Here is a 24,682-nt window from a genome sequence, read left to right as displayed (position 1 = left end):
TTTTACGATTGTTTATAAACACCTTAATGGAACACACGGGGGGTGGGCTGGCGTCACCCGGCTGATAAAGCTGGGCTTGCTCGGCTCGAAGAAACTCCAACCCGAATCATACTACACACCGGCTCACATACTCACACAGGAAAGGATCGGAACGCTCACGTGGCACCCGTCATTAGAATCTCATTTTACCCCCATTGAAAGCAATATGTGCAGTATAAATCATCGTAAATAATGGGCTCATAAATTATTCATAATTCGGCATTCCCACCGAGTGCGGGATCTCCTCGCTGGACTGCCTAGGCACAAACCGTCGACGGAGCAAGCGTTCTTGTCTTCGGTGCGTTTCGCTTTTAAAAACCATGTTCTGCCACAAATTGTCGTTCTCATTATTGCTGTTGTGTTGTTCTGGATGGGGTTTTTGTTGTTGTTGTGTTTTAGCTTCACTTTGTTACGCTCCATTTGGCAGCGCAAACAGTTAATCCACAGCCGGGCGCTGTGCTGAACCGGAAAAATGGTTCGGCCCGTGAAGAATGACGACCGGAGGCCGGCCGGGTATGGAATGAATGCATCGCTCGTGGGTGGTGTAGCGGCACATGACTCTTTAATTAAAAAATGTACTGCTTGCTTTCGCTCGCTCGCCGGGTGAAAAGCCCATTCCGGTGGCCGGAAGTATCTGCTGCGAGCGAGCGTAACAGCGTGAGTGATGAAGTGTGGTCGAATTTTTTCCCCCTTTATTTTTTTTTGGCTTTGTGTTGTGTGCGAAGAATGTTCGTTCGATTTCGGTTCCGGTAATTACGCAGAAAGAATGTGTGGTCGGTGTTTTGCTGTCTACATTTTGTTTTGCGCTGTTCCTCGTCGTTTTCTGGCGATTCCGTGCGAGCAGTGATGATGGTATCAAAAATACATATCTCATCCTGTAAATGAGTTTGTGAGTGTTATGTCCGATCGATTTAACAATTAGAGAAAAAGGGGTTGAGCTTTTTATCGATAGGATGCGTCAACCTAACGATTGTTTCATTAACGATTTTAAAGCTAAATTTTATACAAAAAAGGGTTCGAGTGCGTTGGCTGTTTGTAGTGGTATTTTGGGAAGGATAGATCTTGAACAGATAGCTGAACTGCTTTGGTATATTGTGAGTTGTATTATTTGATTCTTCCTTTTTCTTGGCTTACCGACAATATCCGGCAATGATGGCCATCTAATGGCCTACGAGAATTATTGATACCACGTAGAGTTGGTCAGATCCTTTTCTATGGGGGAACTGGGGAACATTATTCGAACGGATGGGATTTGAACTCTGATCCTGCTGTGTGAAGACTGGCGCCGCTATCACTTGTATTACCGTACCAACTCTGTATTTGTTAACATAGCTATGGATAGCATTTCGTTCGTGATTATTAAAGTACTTGACTTCACATTAATTTAGTGACATTTCCTTTTCCGAAACGTGAAAGACAAAAATATATCAAAATTAAGTTTATAATATTAATTGGCATTTTTTTTATTGAAGAATTACACTTTTATGGTTTTGCAAAGTGGCTTACAGAAATGTACTTTATGTTTAAAAATTTCTGCAATTTTATAAGATCGATCTATCTTATTCTATGTAATTTGTTGGGTGAATTAATACTGTACAATGTCCCGAAATATTTTCAATTACCGTTTCATCAAATAAAGACCTTCAAACAGGAAACATCTTTTATGTCCTACACTGTCGCACAATGTCACTTACGCCACATAACTTCGTTTTGCCACTTTGTTGCCAGTAAACCCTAGCTCCACTCTCCGATATCGATAGCTTTTCGTGTTGTGTATTGTAAATGGGTTGTGGGAAATGATTTTGTTGCTCGACTGCACAACATCCTCGCACTCAATAGTGGCAAAGTAAGTCCATAAAAAAGCCGGAAAATCAAGTAACTCTGTGTGTATCGAATTTTACATTACAGCAGTGTAGTGCAGGATGCATGCAATGACAAGTGCCGGTCTCGGTTGGAATGACAGTCAGCCGGTGAATACATCTAGCTGCTAGCAGACGGGATGATGTATCGGAAATAGGACTGGATAATAACTAAGTAACGTAAAAGCAGTGCTGATGAAAATAGATTTTGAGCGATTGCAACGTTCTTGAAATTTTACGCCATGGTATGAACCATGGTATGAAGCACAGCGGACGGAATTATTCAACGCTTTAACAATTATTTCCAGGAAAAATGCTCACAATTGTAAAGCGTTTTTATCAAGAAACACCAAATCCTTTTTTCCATCGAAATAAAGGCACAAATGGCGCGACGCGAGGCACAAATGGCAAAACGTATCATACCAATTGTTTGTTTAACGTACGAACGCAGTGTTCCGATCGAAATTAACTTGAAAACTCTGTTTTTCTAACCAGTTCGGGAAAAGAAGAAAAATCTTCAAAAATTCTAAAACAAACGGGTTTGCTAATATTTCCTTCACGTTGTCGATGCTCACATTGGGCATGTTCTTTCCTCGACATACGTAGTACAAGCGCTCGGCGTTATCGTGGTGCGTGTTTTGTTTTGCGTCGGCCTGTGCCGGAGTCGAGCTTTACGCCAGTTCCCAGCGCTGAATCGGTCGCTTCCTAAAAATATCCGCGAACTTAGCTATATCTACTGCGGAAAAATGCGCCGTATGTGAATATCCATTTTTTCGTTTGCTGCTTTCGAGTAAAAACAAAAGCTACGCACACAAAAAAAAATATCTGTTGTCCGGTCCAAAAGGCTGTACAAAAGGATCAGTGGGTGTGTGGGTTGTTTTTGGTTCGCTTGACTGGTGGAAGGACGCGTTGGGAAATCAGAAAGTTTTGTAAAATTCATGAAAATTTTCCTCTTCGATTGCTGGCCGACAGAATGGTTGAAGGTTCAGCTGACTGATACTGAATGGAATAAGAGCGAGCGAAAGATGGGCGCAAAAAAAAGTTCCTCGAACACCAGGCTCCATTGTGTGTGTGCCGAGTGTGGACGTGTGCTGTACACGGGTGTACGCCTGTTCAAGCGATCGTACGCAGCAGCATAGCTGTACGGCCCTCAACTGCAGCAAAGTGGACACATTCAAAGTTCAGACATCGTGCTCATGTGGGACATTTGAAAGTTTTTACGAGCTGTATATTTTTTTATGGCCATATTTATCCTTTACCGTTTTTTGCGTATGGTGGCTATCGGGCCAACAAGAGCGAAATGGAGCTAATATTTCAAACACGAGGAAGAGTTTTGGCCAACCTATTGGATGGCTGGATGAATTTCATACTCCAGTGGTCGTTAGATATGGTTAGATATGCATAGTATTTTGTTTATATTGTTTTTTTTTTTATTTTTGCTCAACAGCTTACCCAAAACCTGTTAAAATGCGCGTTTTTATGCTACCGTACACTAATGAATGCTTTGAATGTTATTCACACTTCTGCACTGGCTGGCTGTGCAAGTGTTCGAAATGCTTTTAGAAAGGTGTCTTTCAAGCTTTATCGGTGACAGCGCATGACAGCAGCACGTAATTTAATACGCTCGCTGTACCAGCTAGTATTAGAAATTTTATTTTAAAACTGTGTCATATCGTTTTGGTCCAGAAGCGTTCGTTTATAGTATTGATTGAAGTGTTTGGTTTGGCTTTCTGTGTAGCCAACAGTGCGCCAGCACTACTCGAAATGCAATCCATTGCAGTTTATTGCAGTTTTCACACCCTTTGGGAAATAAAATTGGTAAATCATTCTCGACTGTGCACGGTCAAGCCGGCGAGACCTGCCGAGCATAAAAAAACGATCCTCTAAAAGGGTAACATTGGCAACTTCCTTTAAAACACTGGCACCGAAATCTTAATTCAGTCACGTTTCCGCGTCCGCGTCGCCCCTCTGGTCTCGTCCTTCTGGTCAGCGCACCCGTTGTTGGCAAACGTGAAGTAGTGTGAATTCTTTTGCTGCTGGACTTCCGATCCGATCCGTTTAATGCAAACCTTCTCGGACGCAAATGGAATAGCGCTTCACCGGCTTTGCCCTGCTCTCCATCCTTGTTGGTGCGAGCACGAAGCAAGCGGAGTAGAAAACTTCATTAGGCGAACTCAATCCCGCTGCGGTGAATTCCGGGTGTTTTGATCGGATCGAACACCATGCGCTTCAATAGTTGCATTATCGCTGCTATCGGTGCAGGGTGAGGGGAGAATTCGATCACGATTTGATCATTCTTCTTTGCATTGCATTACGAATGCTCCTTTTTTTTGTTCCCTGCTGGTGGTAAATATGGAACCATTTCGAATGGGAAATCTGGGTAAACAAGGGAAATGATTCGTTCGAATGGTTGAGCAAGCTAATGAATTTCAAATCAGATCGATTGGTCTTAGCACTGCAAAATTAGATTATTTGTAGCGAATTAATTATCTATCATGGGTGCACTTCTATCGTGTTTAACGGGGCGTGTAGGCTAATGCTCCAAAGGATTTACAATAAATTAAGTTTGATATGTGATATAGTGGGGAAGTGTTTCAGGAAGACAATTCTATAACCTTGTAATATAAAACAAGGCTTTCATTATTAATATTTGCGTTAAGAACTATTCGTCTGGAAAGATTTTCGCCATACGGAATGAAATAAGTTAATTAATTGCATTATTTTTTTTCAAAATAATCAAACTATGTACTATTCTACTAGCAAACCGTTGAGAATTTATAGACTTTGACTATAGATCGAAAAAATAAAGCCAATCTGTGGTCAGTTTAAAACCAAAAAAGTTGGGTTTTCTCCTGTGCACCATTTATTTTCATATTGTGTTTGCTAACATCCCAACATGCAGTAAGCAGCAGTAAGCCACATAATAAGGGTCTCTTGTATATGGTTGGGCAAAGGTAAATATTGCCCATGGGGATTTCGTTATTTCGCATCCTGGTCGGCTGGCCTTGATACAAAATGCAAATAGGGCAAACTGATTATGGAAAAGGTTAGGTTCGGTGTTATTGTTCTCTTGTCTCGTTTGTTTGCACTTTTGTTTGGGTCAGTTATAAGAAATGTGTTGTGCAATGGTGGGGTGAGTTATTTAAGCTTTTTTGTAATCAGTGTCACACAGTTTGGAAGAACAGCAAATTTTATAAAATGTTATATTTGAAATTAATACGTTTGCAATAACAATTTCTTGAAGCAAATACCCATGCAAACCTTTTATGCAAACCTTTCCTTGAAATAGTTAAAGTGCAAAACAGGAACGCTCGCACAAAAAAAGAACACGTTTGTAAGCATTCGGCAAAATATGCACCGGCAGCGGGCGCATTGTTTCTCGGCGCCATTAATTTCCAAAGAACATCTACACGTATCCACATGACCCACCGGGATTTCCTATTACAACGCTGCTGCCTCGGTAATGAATTCGCAGTATTCCTATAGAGCCCTTACTGCTGCTGGCAGAAAAATGGGACGGAAAATAAAAGTTTCACCAGTGCGCCCAGATTTCGCTCGCACATAATCCGAGCCAAGGCCCCACATTTCTGCAGCAGCAGAACGTGTGCTGAACCAAGCGCGCACACTACCTATTGTTTCCGATTCCTTAGTTTATTAATCTTCGTTCGTGTCGTTCACGGAACCAGCCAGCCGCCCGACTACTCCCGTCCGTTCGGCGCGGGCCTTTGGTTCCATCGGGATCGTGAGCCGTGCAGGAGTGCTCAGTCACGTCTCGGATGGAATGATGCCCCTTCGTTCCGAGCTTTCAGCGCCTTGCCGGTGCCGACAAACTCTCGTGCCGGGCAGAGAGGGCTACAAATCTTTCCCGCTCCTTGACCTAGATGAAAGTGGCACTCGAAAGCGCTAAGTAGAGAAGCAAGGAACACGAACACTGGCACCTTTCCTTTTTGTGGCTGATTTTTCCACCGTTTCGCTCAAGATGGCTGCAACGGGGCTTTGAAGGGAAGGGTTATTGTACCATAACCAAGCGTTGAGCACTCGGTTTTTGAAAGCCCGTGAGTAACACGTTACAAATGTTCTACCTCACATCCACCGAAGCACTTGCCGAACCCGCGGCAGATCACATTCTTCCTGGCGGGGCCTTTTTTGTTTTCCTCCTAGGTAAGTTTCGCTAGCTGCATCGGTGCCCGGTGGGAGCAAATGATGCGACCGTTAGAAGTTTTGGCATCTAAGGACGACCTTATCTGTAACAAGACTGGCAGCCGTGTGCTATTCCACCCGAAAGGGTAACACACGCTTTCCTTCGCTGGTGCTAGAGAAGAGGGTGGAAATCCGGTTGAAACTATTCCGATGGCTACAATCGCTGTCCTTGCTAATCTCGGCAACCGTTTCCGGGAACGATTATCCTTTAGAAAATGGAGCTTTTTCCCTTTTTGTTTATGTCCGCGTACGCTTGGCGATGCCGGTGTAATTGTAATTAAAATTCTAAACCCTTGGCCCATTTGTTTTCTGCCCGTGTGCGATATTTCAAGAGTCGGTGGAACCTGGTTGGCAGGTTCTTAGTATGATCTGTCCCTGTAACGTGTCTTCGTGAAACGTGTTAACAAACGTACCAACGAAGAAGTTGAACGAAAACTTGAGCTCGTTGAAGCACGTTTCCGTTTCGGTAAAATGATAGTTTCAAGAGACCGGTGTGTAGTTATTTATTAGACGTTAAATAAAGGATTCCTCGCCCATTCGCTTACTATGCTTCGCATTATTGCAAAACAAAACAGAACAGAGCGCAAACAAAAAAATCAGAAACGATCCTTAGGAAGCTGGCAAAGCTTAGGTATTGTATTAAATTTCTCCCCAGTCTCATTAGTGGATTCTGGATCATTAGTAGGTTACTTAGCGCTGCTCCAGAAACCGTGTGCGAATCCTCCACGAAGACAACGCGATACTGCAGTAAACCTTCTTTCTTTAGCTGGGGCATTAAATTTTTATCCCCATTCACACACCATAAAACCTCTTCGGCACTGGTTTTGCTTCCCGTTTTTCCCGCACTCGCGTAGTGTGCGTTTGAAGGGAGAGTATTTAGTAGCGGTACCATTTTCAAGATCACAAAATGGCGTCACATGCACACAGACACAGTGGGGCGGGAGAACACGGACGGACGGCGGTAATGTCAAAGCTAGTGCCATTCACAGCGTTCGCATGCGAAGTGATCATTATGGTTTCAGTGGGACTTTAAGGGTGGCTTAATAACAGGCATTCGCTTTTATTCTGCGCTTTCCATCCCGGCGATGACGACAGCAAGACTGAATGGACCGAAAAAGTAAGAAGAAAAGGGGAGGTTTTAGTACAGCCCGCGGCCAGTGTGTGAGAAGGTGATGGTAGAAGGCGCTTTTATTTCAATGTGAATTTATTTATTTACAACAGTAAGCAGTCGGCGCTTATGCAATCGCATGGTGCCCTTAACCACTTCTCTTCTGCCTCCGATGATGTGTACAATGGGATATTTGTAGGTTTAAACCAAAATAAAAGAAGGCGGTAACATGCTTCCTTACACATGTGTATATTTATATAGGCACCCACAGGCATTCCCCAGTTTGTCCGTTTTTTTTTTTGTTGGAGTGCAGTGGATGCATATGGCAATCCTCATTTTCTACTCTCGCTGGCGAGCAATAACACTGCGTCTTACACGAGAATACCTCGAGCAGGGAGCTTTGTGGCAAGGGAGAATAGTAGTGTTGGTACTACAAGCAGGTTATATTTTCATCTTTGTCCCTCAGGGACCCATCTTTTGCCTGCGAAGCAAATTTTACCTCACTTCAATCCACTTAAACCTCTTCCTGCCACAAATGCAAGTATCCCTGCACCTTTCAAGACGATGCTGCGTGCTAAATCCAATTCAAACATCATCAAGACTTATGCGCACACCAAGCACATCTACACGTCTGAAGGTATACAGCCGCTTCGATGCGAGAATGGTTCTTAAAAACTTCACAATAGCCTCGAGGGGGTTCCAACGCTCCAGAATCGGAAGGCCCCGGACGTTATGCGAAATGGTGGCCGCGGTGAACCTTGCCATTTGGCTGGCTATGGAAACGTAATGCACTTGATAAGCACAGCATGGCTAGGGGAATCGAATAAGGGCGTATAAGGGGTAGGTGAAACGTTCCATTTACTCTACCACCAGGGTTTGTAGTTCGGTAGGGTTCTAGTCTAGCCGCGAATTTTGTACGAATTGTCCCTATGTATATGGTCGCGAAGCACAGCAGCGTTCAAAACGGATGAAAGCTTCTACGCTCCAAGGTCTCCAGCGATACGGCAAAAGGGCAATCTCTGTGGGAAATTTATTTGCAAATTCAATTTATACGATCGAAGCACGGGCGATGGTTGTTGTGTTTGGATGTGAGTGCCCTAGGGGTGGATGTGTCGCCCCACTAGGTGCTTGGTTGTTGTTATCTTTCTCTGGTTTTGAGTAAATACTCTGCTGCAGATGGAGAACTTTCAGCACTGATTGGTACGCGTGTGCCGTTTTGTACTTTGTGCCCGGCATTTGATTGAAGCTTTATTGAAGCAGTCGGCCAAGAATAACACTCCCATCCCGATGCTGGGGAACCATTTTTGGTACCCTTTTTTTTTGTAATTAGTTTTGGTATTGGTTGTAATGAATTGGGTTCTTCGTATTGACACTTAAGTTTACGTCACTCGTAGTTCCAGGAATTGCGTTCCCGCATGTTACTTTTAGTGAGTCAGCGAACGCAGCCGATCTCCATCTTTTCAACTGTGACAAGTCATTGTTAACGTGAATGAGTTGCTACTTTTTTTTGCTTCAGCTTATTTTCCGTTCCGTTTGTAACGCACATTGCGAGCAAACCCGATGTTTGATTAGTGTCTGCGGCTGTATCATCTTCAGCCTGTGGTCGCTAGTACTTGACCTGGCTCAATGAGATCGGCTTTCGGACCGACGGGCCTATCCCACAATCAGCGACATTAGTTCTTGTGTCGTGTCTTCTGTTACGCGCAAATACGTACGCTCGACGCCCCGGCAACGGTTGAATCGCGTGGATCGTGGGTTTTACCGAGCGCAGGGTTTTGCATTAATCAAACGACGTTATTGGAGTATGCGAGCTAATGCTACGAAAGCAAACAAAAACCAGGAACTGAAGATGGGAGGAAAAAATCGTCTGGTGACCATTGTACGCGCTGGATCCTGCTTCGAACGATGTGGAAGTGTGTGCGTATTTGTTTGCTCACCTGTCATATTCCAATCAGTCTGGCTCAAGTTTCGTTTACCCAAGCACGTTTGCAGCCTTCCAGCAGTCGAGCCAAAATTCGTCGAGTCGAGATTCATCATTTGATAATTTAGAGAGTCTGCGGGGTGTTTTTTTTTTGCCTTGCAATCACACAAACCACCCACTTTTGCCTACCGAACAAACCCCAAAAAGGACATCGTCCGTCTGCAGACAAATGGTTGTCCGATGAGTTGGTTAGATTTGATGACGCTCACACAAAAAATTGCTTGTTTTAATGAGATGAATCGCCGCGGTGTGCGTACCGAAAATGATGAGTCCGGTACACTGAAACAAAACACCTGCTAGAATGATGTTTTCTATGGGTTGTTTTATGCAGAGAATGTTTTATTTTGAAAAAAAATAGGCCGAAACGATTTGCACACATTGCACACAAAAAAAAAAAAGTGCCAGACAAACACTATTTATCATTTGCAAAATTGCGCCCTACAGTAAACAAGTAATTTGTTGCCTTTTTAGTGTGAATGAAAAATGAATCTTCGTCAGCAAGGTGCGGCTGGGAGTGGTTAGAGTCGTGAGAGTGCGCCAAACCAAATCATTAAAATTTAACAAATGTGATCTTCGTCGTCAAATGGATATTTTTTTTTAACTTCTATTTCGGAAATGTTGAAGCTTTCCTGTCTGCACAGTCAGATTCATTAGCGAAACTGCATTTATCGGTGAATAAGGAAGGCGAAAAAAGATGCTTCTTTTTAATTTTACTCTTCTAGGAAAAACACAAACCTTTTTTTTCTGCATTGAATCGCAATTTTTCTTTAAATGAAACAAAAAAAAGTATGGTTCATGCTTTTTACTTCACAACCCGCAACGCCCAAGGTGCGCCAAACGGAACGGAAACCGGCGGTCTTGCAAAGTTCATTCCTTTGCACCCACGGTCGTGCTAGCTTTTTAGTGACGTTTGTTTTACCTTTACTCCCAAGGTGTGAAAAATTCGTATTGAGCAAAATGTAACCCCAATCTGGACACTTTACGATTGCTGTCCGGTTGGCAACCGATGGGCAAGAAATTAAAATGAAACGTCTAATTAAATACAACCTTTTTGCTGTTTTTTTTTCTTTTTGTCAGGAAAAAAAAAATCTCACATTGGGAGAGAAACGCAGGCTTACTGGAGACACGAAAAAGATGCCTTCACAGCAACGGCGAACCGAAAAGAGTCTCTTTTACGTTTGTGGGTGTTTTTTTGTGTGTAGTTGGTCACATTAATTGCGCTTGCTGGAACAATCCTTTCGCACTTTCTGTGACATCTTTCCTGTGCCCGCCTTTCTACAAACAAGGAAGATTCTTCGACGTTTCCTGTTCATTTGACAAAAGAATGGGCGTTTTTTGTGGTTGAAGGACAGATGTTGAAAAGTAGTTGGAAGGAGTTGCTAGAAGTTCTTTAAGAAGAAATTTATGGTAACTGAAGGAAAGTGTACTTTCCACGTATCTTGCCAAAGTTTCAAGGTGTCCACCTATAATGTGAGCAGCACGAGACGCGAGATGAGCACGAAATACTCTGAAGGACTTTTCCGCAATTAGTTACGAAAATGTTAAGTGCTCGCCTATTTTTGGCCGTCGGGCGGCTTCCCTCCTAGCCGTAAGGTAAATTTCTGGAGCGTTTGGAGTATTCTTCGGAAAAAGACGAAAAGTCAAATCAAACCATCAAATTCACAACCATTTAACCTTTGTTCAAATCGTCAGCCGCTGTTGCCAATCAATTCCCACTCGACTTTTAGCTTTGCCGAACTGAAGGAGTAATTTGAAAGCCACCGATTACCGATTGTCCAACCAGCTTCGTCCCGTAACGATTCGAATTTATTCGCTGTTGCAAAACACAGACGGTTCGGTTGATTTGCTCCCGGCACAGCGGGTTTTGCGATGCGCAAAACAAGGTACGTACTGATTTCGGTGACCGATGGTGATGGAACCTATTTTCTAAATTTCGAATGTCGATCATCAACCGCTCACCACCCCGCACCGGGAAAGTCAACGAACGAAAGTGGCATCTGAACTCGTGTCAAAAAAAAGTGTTGTTTCTCGATTGCTCAAATGGACGATCCCAGCAGTTGTCCATGTCTTTCTGTCTTTTGATTTGATTGAAAGCACCGCTGGGAAAAAGGGACCGGTTCGCTTTCTGGACCTTCTTCAAACCTTCTGGATCGCAGCGGGATCTTACCCGGGGTTGGGGTTTTGCAATATTCACTTCCATTGGCATTGGCTCAATGTTCATTTTGCGGGAGAATTGTGTTTTATTTTTTGTTCGTGTTAGTTAGAGTCCTTTGCTTAAGGGAGTTATTCGGGATACGGGCTACGCTATTCCGACGCAAAACCTTGGTCCCCGGATCAGTGGGTTCGATACGTAAGGTGATTTTTGGCGTATCTTTTAAATTCGGAGAAGTTTGTCGTCATTTGTCTTGGAGCTAGGCTCTGTAAAGGGAGAATGTGTGTGAGTATTTTTTTAAATAGAAAAGTTACCTTCGTTGAAAACGAAACAGAAAAGCTAGATAAATTAAGTGCCTTTTTCTAGTTTTTTAGCTGTCGGAGGAAAAAGTTGACAAACCATTTGGATTTATGAGATTTCTGTCCTGAAATATTGTTTTGTATACATTTTTCATACATTTTATTTGAATAGTATTGGATTAAAATGTTACTCTAATAAATTTAATTTGAATTCACATTCAATGCCGAAAGCTTTTAGTGCTCATTCATTATTTTATTAACTCTTAATGTTATGTAGGCAATAAAATAGAGCAGACAACATGACGAACGAAAGAGTTTATATTATGACAACGTATAAACTCGTAATAAGCCACAAAATGTGAGACATTAAGAGTCCATCAGTAAGCAAAGGTGAGCTTTAAAATTTAAACCTTAAGCCCCCCGAAAGTAGACAGACAGATAGAAAGAGAGAGAGAGAGAGGGAGCGGTCATTACGAGTGAATTAAACATGGCATAAATTAACCTTGTCTGGAAAATGGAAAAACAGAATTAATTGCCCATCGCCAGACCTCATTCATAAACATGCAGCGGGCAGAGGCGAGAACGATGTTCTTGAATCGTTGAAAATTACACAAAACACAGAAAAAGGTTCATGTCTTTTTTAAAGGTAGACAAAAAATTAATTACTGCTTGAAAATCGTCCAAGTATCGCAAACAATTCTAGCACTATCTTTGATCAGGCCGATAAAAAAGCGGTACAGCTCACACTTACTAAACTAGTGAGAAAAAATATGAAGGGTTGATTGAAAACATTCTTACGGTAAAGAAGGCATGAAATTTGGAGTAAAATTTCATCATAAATTCAACTTTTAATATATTCATCACACCGTCTAGCGCCCTCTACTTTGTTTCGTGAACAATTTATACAGTAAGTTTCTTCCAAAGGCGCTTTTGTATTCTGAACGTTGCTATTTTATGATTTTAACCACACCAGTCTTATCGTTCGACCTTCACCGTGCTAATGTCCACCTTTATCGTTCCTATGTGTTTATGTTAAATCGACCAACAAAATGTTCCAGCTCCAGCAAGGGTACACAATAAAACGAATGTGCACGTAATTTCCATAAATTACTTATCCAATATCTAAAAACTACCGACGATGTTTGAAACTGTCCCTTAGCAGAAACAATTATGGCGGTGACCAATGATATATTGTTGCCGGCAAAACTGGCACGTGTGGATGTTCCGCCGATTAATGGCGCTGCACTCCACACTGTATTTCGTTTTATTTCACACAATAATTTGGTTGGGCATTAACAGAATTAAATAACGGAGCGGTAAAAAAGAGAAAAAAAAACAATCGTTAACCATTAAGCGTGGTGAACGATTTTTCATTTGCTTTCGAAATGGTTGCGAATGTTAAATAATAAGTAGACATTAACTGGGAGGACGGTGTGACCGCATGTACCCTGTGGAGGCTTACTGTGGAGGCCGGGCAATCAACACAGTAATCAGTGATAAATTACGTTATTACACTTCGAACGGTTTGTAAAGCGAAACAAGGTCCTTTAGCGCAGCGTTACCCACACGGGCCCGCCGGTAAGCATCTACGAAAGATTAATGGCATCGCTTCCGGAAAATCAATTTCAACCGTGGCCATTTACCGCAGCATCGCCGTGATCGAGCGCTACTAAATGGTTGGTCCGGATTTTATACCGCCAGAACGAGGCCGTATGAGCTAATCCTGTGTGTCACGCAGGTTAAACTGCTGCCACTTTCCCATTTACGGTTAGCCAGACCAGGGCACAAGTATCACCGGCCGATCAGTGAAGTGATTGTGTTCATGTACGCTCATACGGAATATTTATGATACTCGCGAGTCGTGACCGTTTTTCGAGGGCAGCACATCAGAAGAGGACACTTACTCACAGGCACCCAGCATCGAGAACTGCTAGATCGGGTGCGTGGGATTAAATTTGATTTTTAACTCGAAAAAGGTCTATAATTCTTATTCCGAGTGTATGGCCTTGGGCGCGACGAACCCTAGCTTGTCGCTAAAAGCTTCAATGGTTAGAGTACTACAACGCTTGCAATCGTCCTTTTCGCCCATTTTGATTGCACCAAAATGGTGGTGCTGTGTGTGCCTTTTTAATCGATTTTTCATGTTTCCGTTAAAAGCCTTCGAAATCGCCTCTGACCTCATTTGAGCCTCAATCGAATCACACATATACACATCGAGAGAGAGAGAGAGAGAGAGAGAGAGAACGAGAGAGAGAGAGAGAAAGAGAGAGCGAGAGGATGCTTTAGTAGGGCGGCTTTTTTTTTGGAGTGTGTCCCGGCATCGGCAGGACACACTACAGTCACAGCTGGCTATAGGTGACGGGACGTGATTGAATTATGTATAGGCCGGATTCTTGATGTTCGCATCAAACAACAAGAGCTAAAAAAACGGGCCTTTGAGTGTGTTTGCTGAGGATGAAAAACTAAACGCACTTCCGCTTCGACTTCCGAGAATGAATCATAGCACAATAAAACTATGGGGGGCGTGAAAAATCAATACGAAATTCCCCTAAGATTGTATTTTGGGGTTTTTAAAAAGCTTCAATACTTATTGAAAGAATGACATCCGGAATTCACAAGCTGTCAATATTGGGCATTCCATTGATCGGTTCGAAGTGAATATTGGTTCTTCTTGGTGCAGGGAATGCAGACATGACAGCTTTAAAAGTCCATTGTCTCAACGCTCAATAGGACGAACAATGCAGTACAACATCGTTTCTTTGCCAATCGTTCCACAAATGGCACATCCACATGGCAAGCTAGTAAATATCTTGCCTTCTTTTTATTAAAATAATTTGCTGTCCCATTCTCTGAACGATGTGCGCCCCATAATGCTCCCTGAATGCTCCCCGGATGGTCATAATTGCTTTCTTGCAGACAAAATGCCATCAACAAAACCTCCCTGGTGTACGTTTTATTTTACGAAGCAGGTGAACCGGTACCACAAGAATGCCATCCCTCCCTGGCAGGGGTATGTATGCAGTTCGCGTTGCTTTCATCGTTTAACCTTCCCGTCCGATCGGTTCTCTTTGTTCTCCGCAGCCGGGACAACTCTTTACCTATCCAATCAACGCATTCTTACTCTCGAGATTCTGCTGGGAACGTTTTACAGCATGGTTGAGTTGGGAAAAATATTCATCCATGAAATGCATGGTTTTAGGCGAGAAAAAGGGGGCAGGGAGGAAGGGGGGCGCACGTTGCCATATTTTCCTTCGGTAGCTCCGGAATTGGTTGGGCTGGTGTGGAAGGGCTGGGAACTAAAAATTAAATTCCATAACCGTTTTGCTAGCTGGGTAATGGTTGTGGGGATTTGAACTTCAAAAATTCTTTTGCCATCGCACAATGGAGATTTTCCTGTGTTTGATCAACTATTTGAATTTCCTTTATTTACAACCGTAAGATTAGTAATAAAATATTGCTTCAGATTAACAAGTCTAAAACTATAATTCTGATGTAAGTGCTATAAATGAATACATTGGAACTTCATTCGATATCCTTTGAACATACACTTAGTAGTTGGAATGAGTCTCAACTCAGTCTATTTGTACCAACATTAGTCTATTCATTCATTGTTTCTTTCAATCCTCATCGTTTAAGGACGCATCTAAATAAACTCTCCTGTCCTCATTCGGTAGCCAACGCTTGTCAGTTTCTGTGTGGACAATTTAATATTTATCTAAAAGTTTTTCTGTTGTCAAAAAAGCAATATTGTTGGATGACCGAACACTTCAACAAAAATGGTACTCCTCACCGTACCGAAATCTCGAATTCATTTTTCATTTAATCAGGAGGTTCGCTTTTTACAACTAGCTGCGGTTACGAAGTAAACTGTACGTAACATTCAAAGGTCTGCAATAGAACGTGGAGCCCGCTTCAAGGAACGCGGCACCAATGCCCAATCTCTCTCACTCTCTAGTCGCGCTTATCTCGTTGTGGTCGCTGCTGGCACCCGATTGCTGCCGCTGACAGCATGATTATTTCCATATCATTCTAGCGGGCCGAGCTGGGCGACATCATCCTCACTGGTCTTATCGAATCGTACCGCTTCGTTGGACCACTTCACACAAACGAGCGTCAACTTGGCCGGGAAAGCGGGCAGCGATAGCGCAAGCAGGGCAAGAATTTTGGATGTTTTTTGGCAAAGTATTTTCTTGCTTGTTGTCGTCATTTGTGCTTTGCACAATGTTCTCGGCACTTGCTTTGAAGTTTTGCGCCGCTAGAAGTGCAAGAAAAATGGAATAATGGCCCCTTATTTCTATCTATATCTTTTTGTTGAGTTCTTGGTTGAATTTCTCACCGCGCCACCGGCTAATTTGCCTCAAGTGGCTTAGGCTAGTCGTCATCGGTGTCGTCTTCGTCGTCATCAGTTGAGGCTTGGGGCGCTTATGGTTTCATTTGTTCGGTTGTCTTATTTGGAAGCGTTTGTGCTTCAGCTTTGTTTTTTTTCTTCGCTTTGCTCGGGCCACTGGATACGTTGACAGCTTTCGGGCTGTGCTCGCCACAACTTTCGGGTCAGAAGGAACTCAAGTGGAAACCCAAGAAACGTCCAGGAAAAACCTTCACATTATGGCAACTCGTGGAAGGACATCCTCGCATTTGGCCGTTCATGGAGACGCCAAATCAAAGATAATCATTTCGTAAACTAAATAGCACACGGACGCACTTGAAGTGTGCCGTATTTATTCGCCTTTTTGTCGCATTCTTCTTCATTCCTCCATTTGTGGATGAAGTGTCGGAGCTTTTCATACCGTGGTGCTTGATGATTGTGTTTACCGAGATATAAACTCATCTCGGTCGCCATCATCGAGTGGTCGAAAATAGGATGAAAACTTCCTACTCTCGCGCTGACAATGGTGGTCAACAATGATGGTTTGTGGGTCTCTACCGCGCAGTATTCGCGTGCTCGAACAATGTACGAAATTAAATTAAATGAATAATTCAGCTGAAGAACAAAACAAAAATGCGAACATAAACCAAAACACATAAAAAAAACACTGTCATCGCGGGGAAGTGTTTTGCAGCACACAGCTTTTACTGCCCTTTTTGTTTTCACCGTTGACAAGGGCTACAGCGGGGAGAAAACTTTAATGAGATTTCACTCCACCACCACATTCCTGTTTGTCCCGACACAATCGTTTTGTATTAGCCGGGTTGTATGACGCTCTCATAAATATGAGCCGGAAAGCTTAAAAAAACAGAGCACAGCTTGGAGCGAATTGTGAGGCGTGCGCTACATTTTAGTGTACTTTTTTCCGAATCACGACCCTTCGTTAGCTTGAGGTAAATACATTTTCCTATATAGGATAAAAATAAATGACACACCGAAGCGGCGACACCCTCAACCGTGCAAGCGTTCGCCTGAGGCAACTTTGCAGGACCTCAGCGGTGGTTCAAATTTGATCACTGTTTTTGGGTGACGCTATTTTTCTTCCTTTCTGGGGATGTGTACTAGCCAAAGCTAGGTTTTGTTTCGTCAAGTTTTGTCAAACAAGTGATTAATGGCTTCGGAGGTCAGTAAAACGCACTACGCCGCGTGGCTACCCGTGGCAGTGACCAGCAGGCTGCTGGATTGCTGTGGTGAAACAACAAGTCGTAAATTTAAGGATATTAATGGCCTAAAGCATCAAGCAGGTTCGTTTCGCCGGGGAGGGTGGAAATGCTTCCTGTATTTTATTTTTTCCCTCGCTCGCTCCAGATGTCCCTTTTCTTAGGACAGCCAGGATGCGACCAGTTTCGGTTAGAAGCGTTGAAGTAACGTTTGAAAAATTGCATTTTGATGCTTGACAATGGTGTCAACGGTGGCGTGGATTAGGGATCTTTAAATGGGCTACTTGAAAAACGATTAGTAATGCTTTTTGTCCGTGATCTATTTTGTCTTTAAAATATTTTTCCAGTTCCTTGAAATTGTCAGCACCATGTGGCAGCAGTTGTAAATTGTTTTTTTAAACATTTAAATTATGAAATTCATGAAAGTAAAAACACGTATGTGATATTATTAATTCCACCTCAAAATGAGCACACACATTACGTCTCTACATTAATTCTCTAGAATGAGGCCCATTGGAAATTCATAATACATGCGCTCGTGTCGGTGCGCTCGGTGTCACCCAGTTGTTCCTGGCTTGCGATATGCCTCCCAGGAGCCTTCATTATAATTGGCATTGTTCGTCGTGCCCGGGGAAGAGGATTTTTCAATTTCTTATGAATTATGCTTATGAATTATGTATGCGTTACGTACCGAACTTGGCACAGAATTTCTTCCCCAAATTCACTCTCCATAAATGATGTTCGTATGCTTTTCACCTGGGAAGGTGATAAATTTTCCTTTCCAATCCACTCGCTAATCGCTTATGAAATTCAATGATACGCTTTCTTTTGGCAAGTAGTGATGCAAAGAATGGAATTCATGAGCAGGCTGCTCACGGGCACTTGGTTTTAACACAATTCTAATCACCAGCGCTGACAATGTGGCGGTTGATTATTGTTTACTGCACGTGGAACAGTGTTGTGGTTGTCTTGCTATCGTTTAATCCTTAACAGAATGAAAAATTGAAATTTTTCATCAGCTGTAGTATAAAACCATGGAAGATAAATGTGTGCCACTCGCGAGTGGAAAGGATTATAGGAGGGCAAAGTTCGGTCGCTGGTTTTATGCAGTTTCCGAGCTGCTGGTGTAAAAGGACGGGCAAGAAGGCATCCATCCTCGATCCATCCACAGCCGGTTCGTTGTATTGTGCATGATAAGTGTGCGAAAAATTGTCCTCCCCATTGTGCACCCGAGAATAAAATAATATCCTGCTATTGTTGTAGATATGGGTGGGTGCGTATAAATAAGCACAGGAAATCCGATTACTTGTTAAAATATGTGCAAAGGCCGACTGTGTACGGAAATGGGTGGCAGTGTGCAGGGAAAACGGTTATAAATAAAAACCATCTCAGTGTTCTGTCAAAGCTCAGCCCATTCCGAAGCATATTACCACAGGCAGAGGGCAAAGCCGGGGCGGCTCGATGAAAGAAAACGAGCTAGAGATTTTTCAGTGTTGATTGTGCTTCCTTTTGTTACATGTAAAGGATTTCCTGTGCCTCGTCGTCCCTTTTCCAAATCTGGCAAACACATTCATACGTGTCGTTTTGCTTATTTGGTTGTGGCATTGAATATCGTACGATGAAACGTGTGCATCCTCTTTTTTCCCCTAGTTTACCCCTAAAAAACAACGCAAAATTTAGACATTTTCGGCGAAAAGCGATAAATTTCCAACAGCCAAAAAGTTGACCGAATTAATCTGATTTCTTTTTATTTTCGTTGCGTTGAGTCTGCCAGACGCAATGAACGCTGCCGGGATTTATTAACTGTTTTTCATCCGATCGAGTGGAGACATTTGTAACAAAAAAGTCTACCAACAAGACTCTTCTTCAACGTATCCTGCCCAGTGTTCTAGCCGAGAAAAAGCTCCCAACACTTTACTTTCTCCCAAAACACCAAACACCACCGTGGAAGTGTGGAACCATTTTCGGCAAAGTCTGACAGTGGATGGGATGCAATGGGGATGGGATGAATGTTGTTGTAAAATTAAACGACACAAACATTGTTCGCAACTGTCAACCGTAAGATAGCGGAACACGTTCCACAGCGGAACAGAACATGAACCAAGACATGAAGGGAAAAGGTGAAGATACAAAAACCGGGCTCGAAAAGCTCGTTTGCACGTGTAAGAAGCTCCGGTGAGGGTGTAGAAGATTTTCTTTGCAGTGTTTTTTTGTTGTTGTTGTTGCTGTTGCTGCTTTTGCTCCACCCAATCGCCGGAAGTTGGCACAATCAAGGCAGAACCTTCGATCCGATCCGACTGGCTGGGGTATCATGTGGGAGAAGGTTTGTAACTTTTTCACCCAAAAAGTCTTCGTTAAGGGGTTTCCTGTGTCGCATTACAGCCACCCCGCTCTCGTTTAGAGTATGTGTATTTAAGATTGTGTGTGTGTGTGTGTTTGTATGTCCTAACTAGGGAAGATTTTCTTCTTTTCGGACGTTTTTTTTTGTGCTATTTGGTGCTTGATACAAGTCAAAATAGGATGGGTGTGTCGGATGGGTGGAAGAAAGCGTTTTTCCGAGCTGTTTTCACACACGCTAAAAACTGACTTCTTACGTGCCGACCATCTGTGTGAGACAAGTATTTGCGAAACAACTCATAAGCAACCCGTGCAGCGTACTTTCACGAGAAAGTTGTGACAAGGCGCCCCAAAACTCTGTTCCTTGTGCTTGCCGTGTAAGCGATGTGTTTCGACTTTCAAGGGATGCTACACTGCATTTGAGTTTGTACCAGCGTCTAGCTGGTACAACATGTTTTCAAAACTATGGCTTGAAGTTCGAGGATCACTCACAACTGCTGCACAACGCTGGGCACGTCTATTTGCACAAGTTGTTTTCGAAGTAGAAATGAAAATAATATGCAGAAGCTTACGTAGACAAAATGTGCTACGGAGTCTCCCCCGAAGGTATGGTGACTCCGCAACCGATTAGAGAGATATTGCCAGATGATGTGAATGACAAATGAAAAGTCAACTGGGTGCCCTTTCAGACAATAGCTGTGTGTGTGCATTGTGATAATGAACTAAAATATTGTACATTTTCCCATGACCTTTGGAATGTTTTGAATCGCAACGGTGTCGGTAAGTTAGGTGCATTTTGCAAAAGCGCATTTCATTATTATAACTCATTGTTTTGCAATGGTGTTAGTGTTTTCAAAATATGTTAAACAATTGTTTCAGGTTGAAATTTATAAAATTCTACGTTATTTCTAACGCGCCTTAAAATCAGCATACAAATCCACCACACGAAAAGCTTTCACACTTTCAACGATTTCCTTCATCATTCACATTCCTGCTCGAAACTAGTTCCAGCTTATCGATTTCGTATTTACACATCCCCACGAGATCAAACCACACATCAAACCATTTGGCAGCCCATTGAAGCTAATCTTGGCGCTCATTTGCAGCGCATGTGGTACGACCTGCCAGGCTGGTTGCTCTCTGTTCCCATACAGACAATGAAATGTGTCCCATCCCATGGCATTACTAAATTTACCAAACACGCAAACAGTCGACAGTTTAGCGTCGGTTGGGACGCAAGAGTGTGTTACCCGGTTGGATAAATGTTTGACAATTGGTTTCATTTAATTACATTCCAAAATGAACCGGAGTTGTAATGTTTCGGCTGTGTTGTGATCTGTGTGTTGCTGGAATGGTTTCGAGGGAAGAATGCGTAAACTCGCGACTCATCATGATTGTTGAAGCGTAAGCAAATTTTCCATCCAGCTTTGCCTTTCCCGGTCCATGCTGTTGTGCGTTTTAGGAAACTATGAACAATGCGGAACCGTGTACACAGGCTAAGCCATGCCTATATCTGAGAATGCTGTTGATGTTCGGGTATGGCGAAATTAAATTCGGATGAAAAGTAGACACACTCACACGCAGTGATGTAATTAATCGTATCGGAATGATTGGGATTGATTCCGACAATGCGACGTGCACCAGCGTGAACCATCCATGCTATGTTGTACGCTTCCGTAGGCTACAATCTTTACCAGAGCCTTGGTTTCAGACCATCGATCAGCAAAACATGGACACGTTTCGCACAAATAAGCCCTTATGCACACGTAGCGCAAGGGCTAATCTTTGAAAGGATAATGAATATGTTGAGACCTTGTTTAAAATAAAATTGGAAATCATCATGATGTGTACGTGCGCGTTCGGTTCGCAGGTGATTTGGGAAGGAAAAGCCAAACAAAAGTTAGCACACGTGTTAATAAAATTTCAATTCCATTCACGACTGTGGTGTGCCATGTTGGACCGGGACCGGGCATTGTTGTGCATAATATTTCGCTCAAACATAGCTTTAGCTTCCGGATATGCTCAGCTGCTGCTGCGCTGCAGATGGAAAGAAATTCATTCAAATAAAGACAAACAGGTTTTTGCGCCATGTTTTTCAAGCTTTTCATTCACCGTTGCCGGTTGGAAAGCGCGAAACGAAGCAACGCTGCTTGTGCCGATACACAGCAAATGCCGGTGTAGCGTTAAATGATCGTAATGGAATGGAGACAATCTCGAGCTTTTGCTTGAACCAAATTTCTCACCGAACTGATGCTGACTGTGGCAGTGGGTTTGAATGTAGCATGTAGCACACGGGGAAGTACAGCGAAAAACAATGTGAAATTAACATATAACAACAAGCTAGGAAAGGCACGGAAAAGGATACTAGAAGATGAGAGGAAGAAGTGTGTGGATGCGTTTGTGTGTGTGTGTGTGTGTGCGTTCTGAGATATTTTGCATCATGCATAATTTACAGCCATCTCAACGAGCAAGCTTAAGCCTTAGCTGTGTGTTCTATGGTCGGTTCCAAAAGCGGATCGCATAATTCGCAACGAAACACAGCGAAACGGATCCATCCGTGCCATGGCACGCCGTCGTGGCATCCTATCGAGGATACAATATTTCCTTCGCTAAATATTGACACAAGACATTCAACATGGTAACGATACCCGGCAGCTCATCGGGGACCACTCCCCGCATTTGTGTCGCGTTCTGTAGCGTAAATCTTGAGCGTTTCTTACGTATCCAATGTCCATTACCGCCCTCCTTCCCGCAATCTCGCTCAACAACAACCGCCTATCTTGTTGTTCCTTGTGGAAAGCGCTCATATTGTCATAGCGGTGCGTTGAACAAGATGCAAACTTCATCCAAGTTGTGTGGTGGGTACAGCTGTCTGCACGATGGATCCGTTTAGTAAGGAAGGATTTAGTTGAATAATTCTTGTCATAAGTTTTTGTTTGTTTGAGTTCAGTTTTGAAGTGCTTCTGCGACGTTCTAGGGCGCTGTGTGGCTTCGTCCCTGAGATTTAAGCGTGTCGCTTCGCGGTTTGGTATAATTAAGCCACTATTATTCAACGACCTTCGCGTGTGTGTGGTCGAAAACTTAAACCGAAGGGTTCTAATTATGGTGGCTAGAAGAAATAATTTTCCGCTTAAGATTCAGACTTTGGTATAATGTAAAATATTAGCATTAAGGGTGTTACGGTGGTAGAGACGACAGCTACGGAGGTTTTCCAACGGAAGAATCGGGGTTCAACTCCCATCCTTCCCCTCGTTGATTGCCTATCCAACTACGTGTGATAGCAGCAAGGGTAGTAAGCCAAGCGATGTCCGGCAATGACCTAGCGGGTCTTAAGCCAAGAAAAAGAAAATATTAACATAAATGAATGTTTATTTTTTATTCAAAACGTTTACATTTCAAGTATATATGCTTGTTCATTTAGATGACATGTTTATGAATAAGCTTATTAGTGGTAAAGTGGTGACTTTTGCACGGCAACACCCGTATTGAATCTCATCTAGAACTTACTTCAATCCGCCCGACTGAGTATCCAGCTTTAGGTGAATTAAAAGTCAAGGAAACCAAAAATGTTAGGCTTAAACTTTGGAACATGCTAGAAGCTAAAGGAGCTTCTGCTAAAGGAGAAGCAGCTGGTTAAGACCCGACTAAACTTCAAAAGTATTTTAAGTTAACTCATAACTCAAAAACTAAGTGAAGGATTGAAATTCTCAGTCTTAAGGACGCAAAGAGCTTTTAAGCTTCGTTTTATTTATTTATCGTAGAGCATTTCTCACAAACATGATTTCATCGAAAACACTGCGCTACTGCAAAGGAATGCTTACAATTGCTGCCGCTAAATTGTTACCGTTCGGTTTAATTTGCTAACGTGAATGATGAAAATTGTTAAAAAAAAGCTCCACTGTTGCCCCGAAGCAGGACGATTGCTGCACAAAATTGGCTTAATCAACGAGCACGACACTAAGAGACACCCCTCATGGATTATAGGTCCCCACCCTCTCTTTGTCTGCCTCTTACCGTACTCCATGCGATCGTTCGATGTTTGTGTTCGATCCTGGCGCCACCGGTACGCCATCGTAGCGGCCAAACCGGCACACGAATCTTAATCTTTCTTCACGTACCACGTCCACCATACCGCAAGCTTCGAGCTTTCATCGCAGCGCGTATGAAGGATAATTTCGCTTTCTTCTGCTCGCTGCTGATTGTTTGCTTTCGATGTTGGTACAACAATTTTCCCTTTCCTGAAGTATGCCGCCTGCGAAAGATCCACTGCTTGTGTGACACACACACGCTCACCGGGTAGAACGTTTTTCGTGTGAACTTTCCCTTCGTTTGGAGGGTGTTTTTTCCTCTTCTTTTTATTACTGGAACCTGAAGCCAATGCTAGTTCGGTGTGCGACTCTCCGGTACCCGTTACCGTAGCATGGCAATCATTTTCATCCAACATTGAATGTCCTTCGAGTACACCATTAGGGGTAAAACAGAGCGCCCCAGAAAGGATGGAGAGCCATAAGTTGTTTGTTTGTTTGCACACACACACACACACACTTACTGGAAGACGTTCGCCGGTGCGACATCATTGTCGCAACCGTAGCTGGTTCGTTTGCGATCTAAATTGGATTCCGGAATAGAAACTTCAAACTAGAGACCGTATGTAGTAGCTAGAAGATGGCGACGGCATCTGGGCGCCCGACAGTGGTCCCAGGGCCAGCAGATTCTTCCGTAAGCTTCCTATCGGTGACGTTACTGGTCAGTGGCACGCCATTCACCGAATCCTTTGTCTCAATGAACTGGGTGACTCAATGGGTGACTTTGCCGTCTGCAAGTGATTAATCCTACGGAAGCTGGCGTTGAGTTAGTTGATCGTTTTTTCTTCGCCGGCTTTTCTTTGCTGCATCCTACCTTTCCCATTGCACTTACAAGATGGTCGGTGAAGTACACCGGAAATGTTAGTCCCCAGTCGGTTCGGCTGCTTGGTCTTAGTACTGTAGTGGATGTTTCAGCATAAATCACGAACATGGTTTCTGTTTCTTGGTTAGCCTTTTTTGCTGCTGTTGCACGGCAGAAAATCACCCGAGGGCATCGATCATCAGGGTAGCGGGGTTGAACAAAGATTGTTCCCAG

At 43.1% G+C, this 24,682-nt stretch overlaps 2 protein-coding genes across 10 annotated transcripts in view; one reads left to right on the top strand and one right to left on the bottom strand.

Moving 5' to 3' along the window:
* Window positions 1-24,682, top strand: part of LOC126559328 (complexin) — a 553,464-nt gene that overhangs the window by 194 nt on the left and 528,588 nt on the right. The gene's annotated exons all lie outside the window — the stretch shown is intronic.
* LOC126557182 (ATP-dependent RNA helicase SUV3 homolog, mitochondrial) overlaps window positions 1-24,682 on the bottom strand; it is a 304,903-nt gene that overhangs the window by 30,041 nt on the left and 250,180 nt on the right. The gene's annotated exons all lie outside the window — the stretch shown is intronic.

The sequence above is a fragment of the Anopheles maculipalpis genome, chromosome 2RL (genome assembly GCF_943734695.1).
Source record: "Anopheles maculipalpis chromosome 2RL, idAnoMacuDA_375_x, whole genome shotgun sequence".
NCBI lineage: Eukaryota > Metazoa > Arthropoda > Insecta > Diptera > Culicidae > Anopheles > Anopheles maculipalpis.
This window is presented reverse-complemented; position numbering and strand designations above follow the sequence as displayed.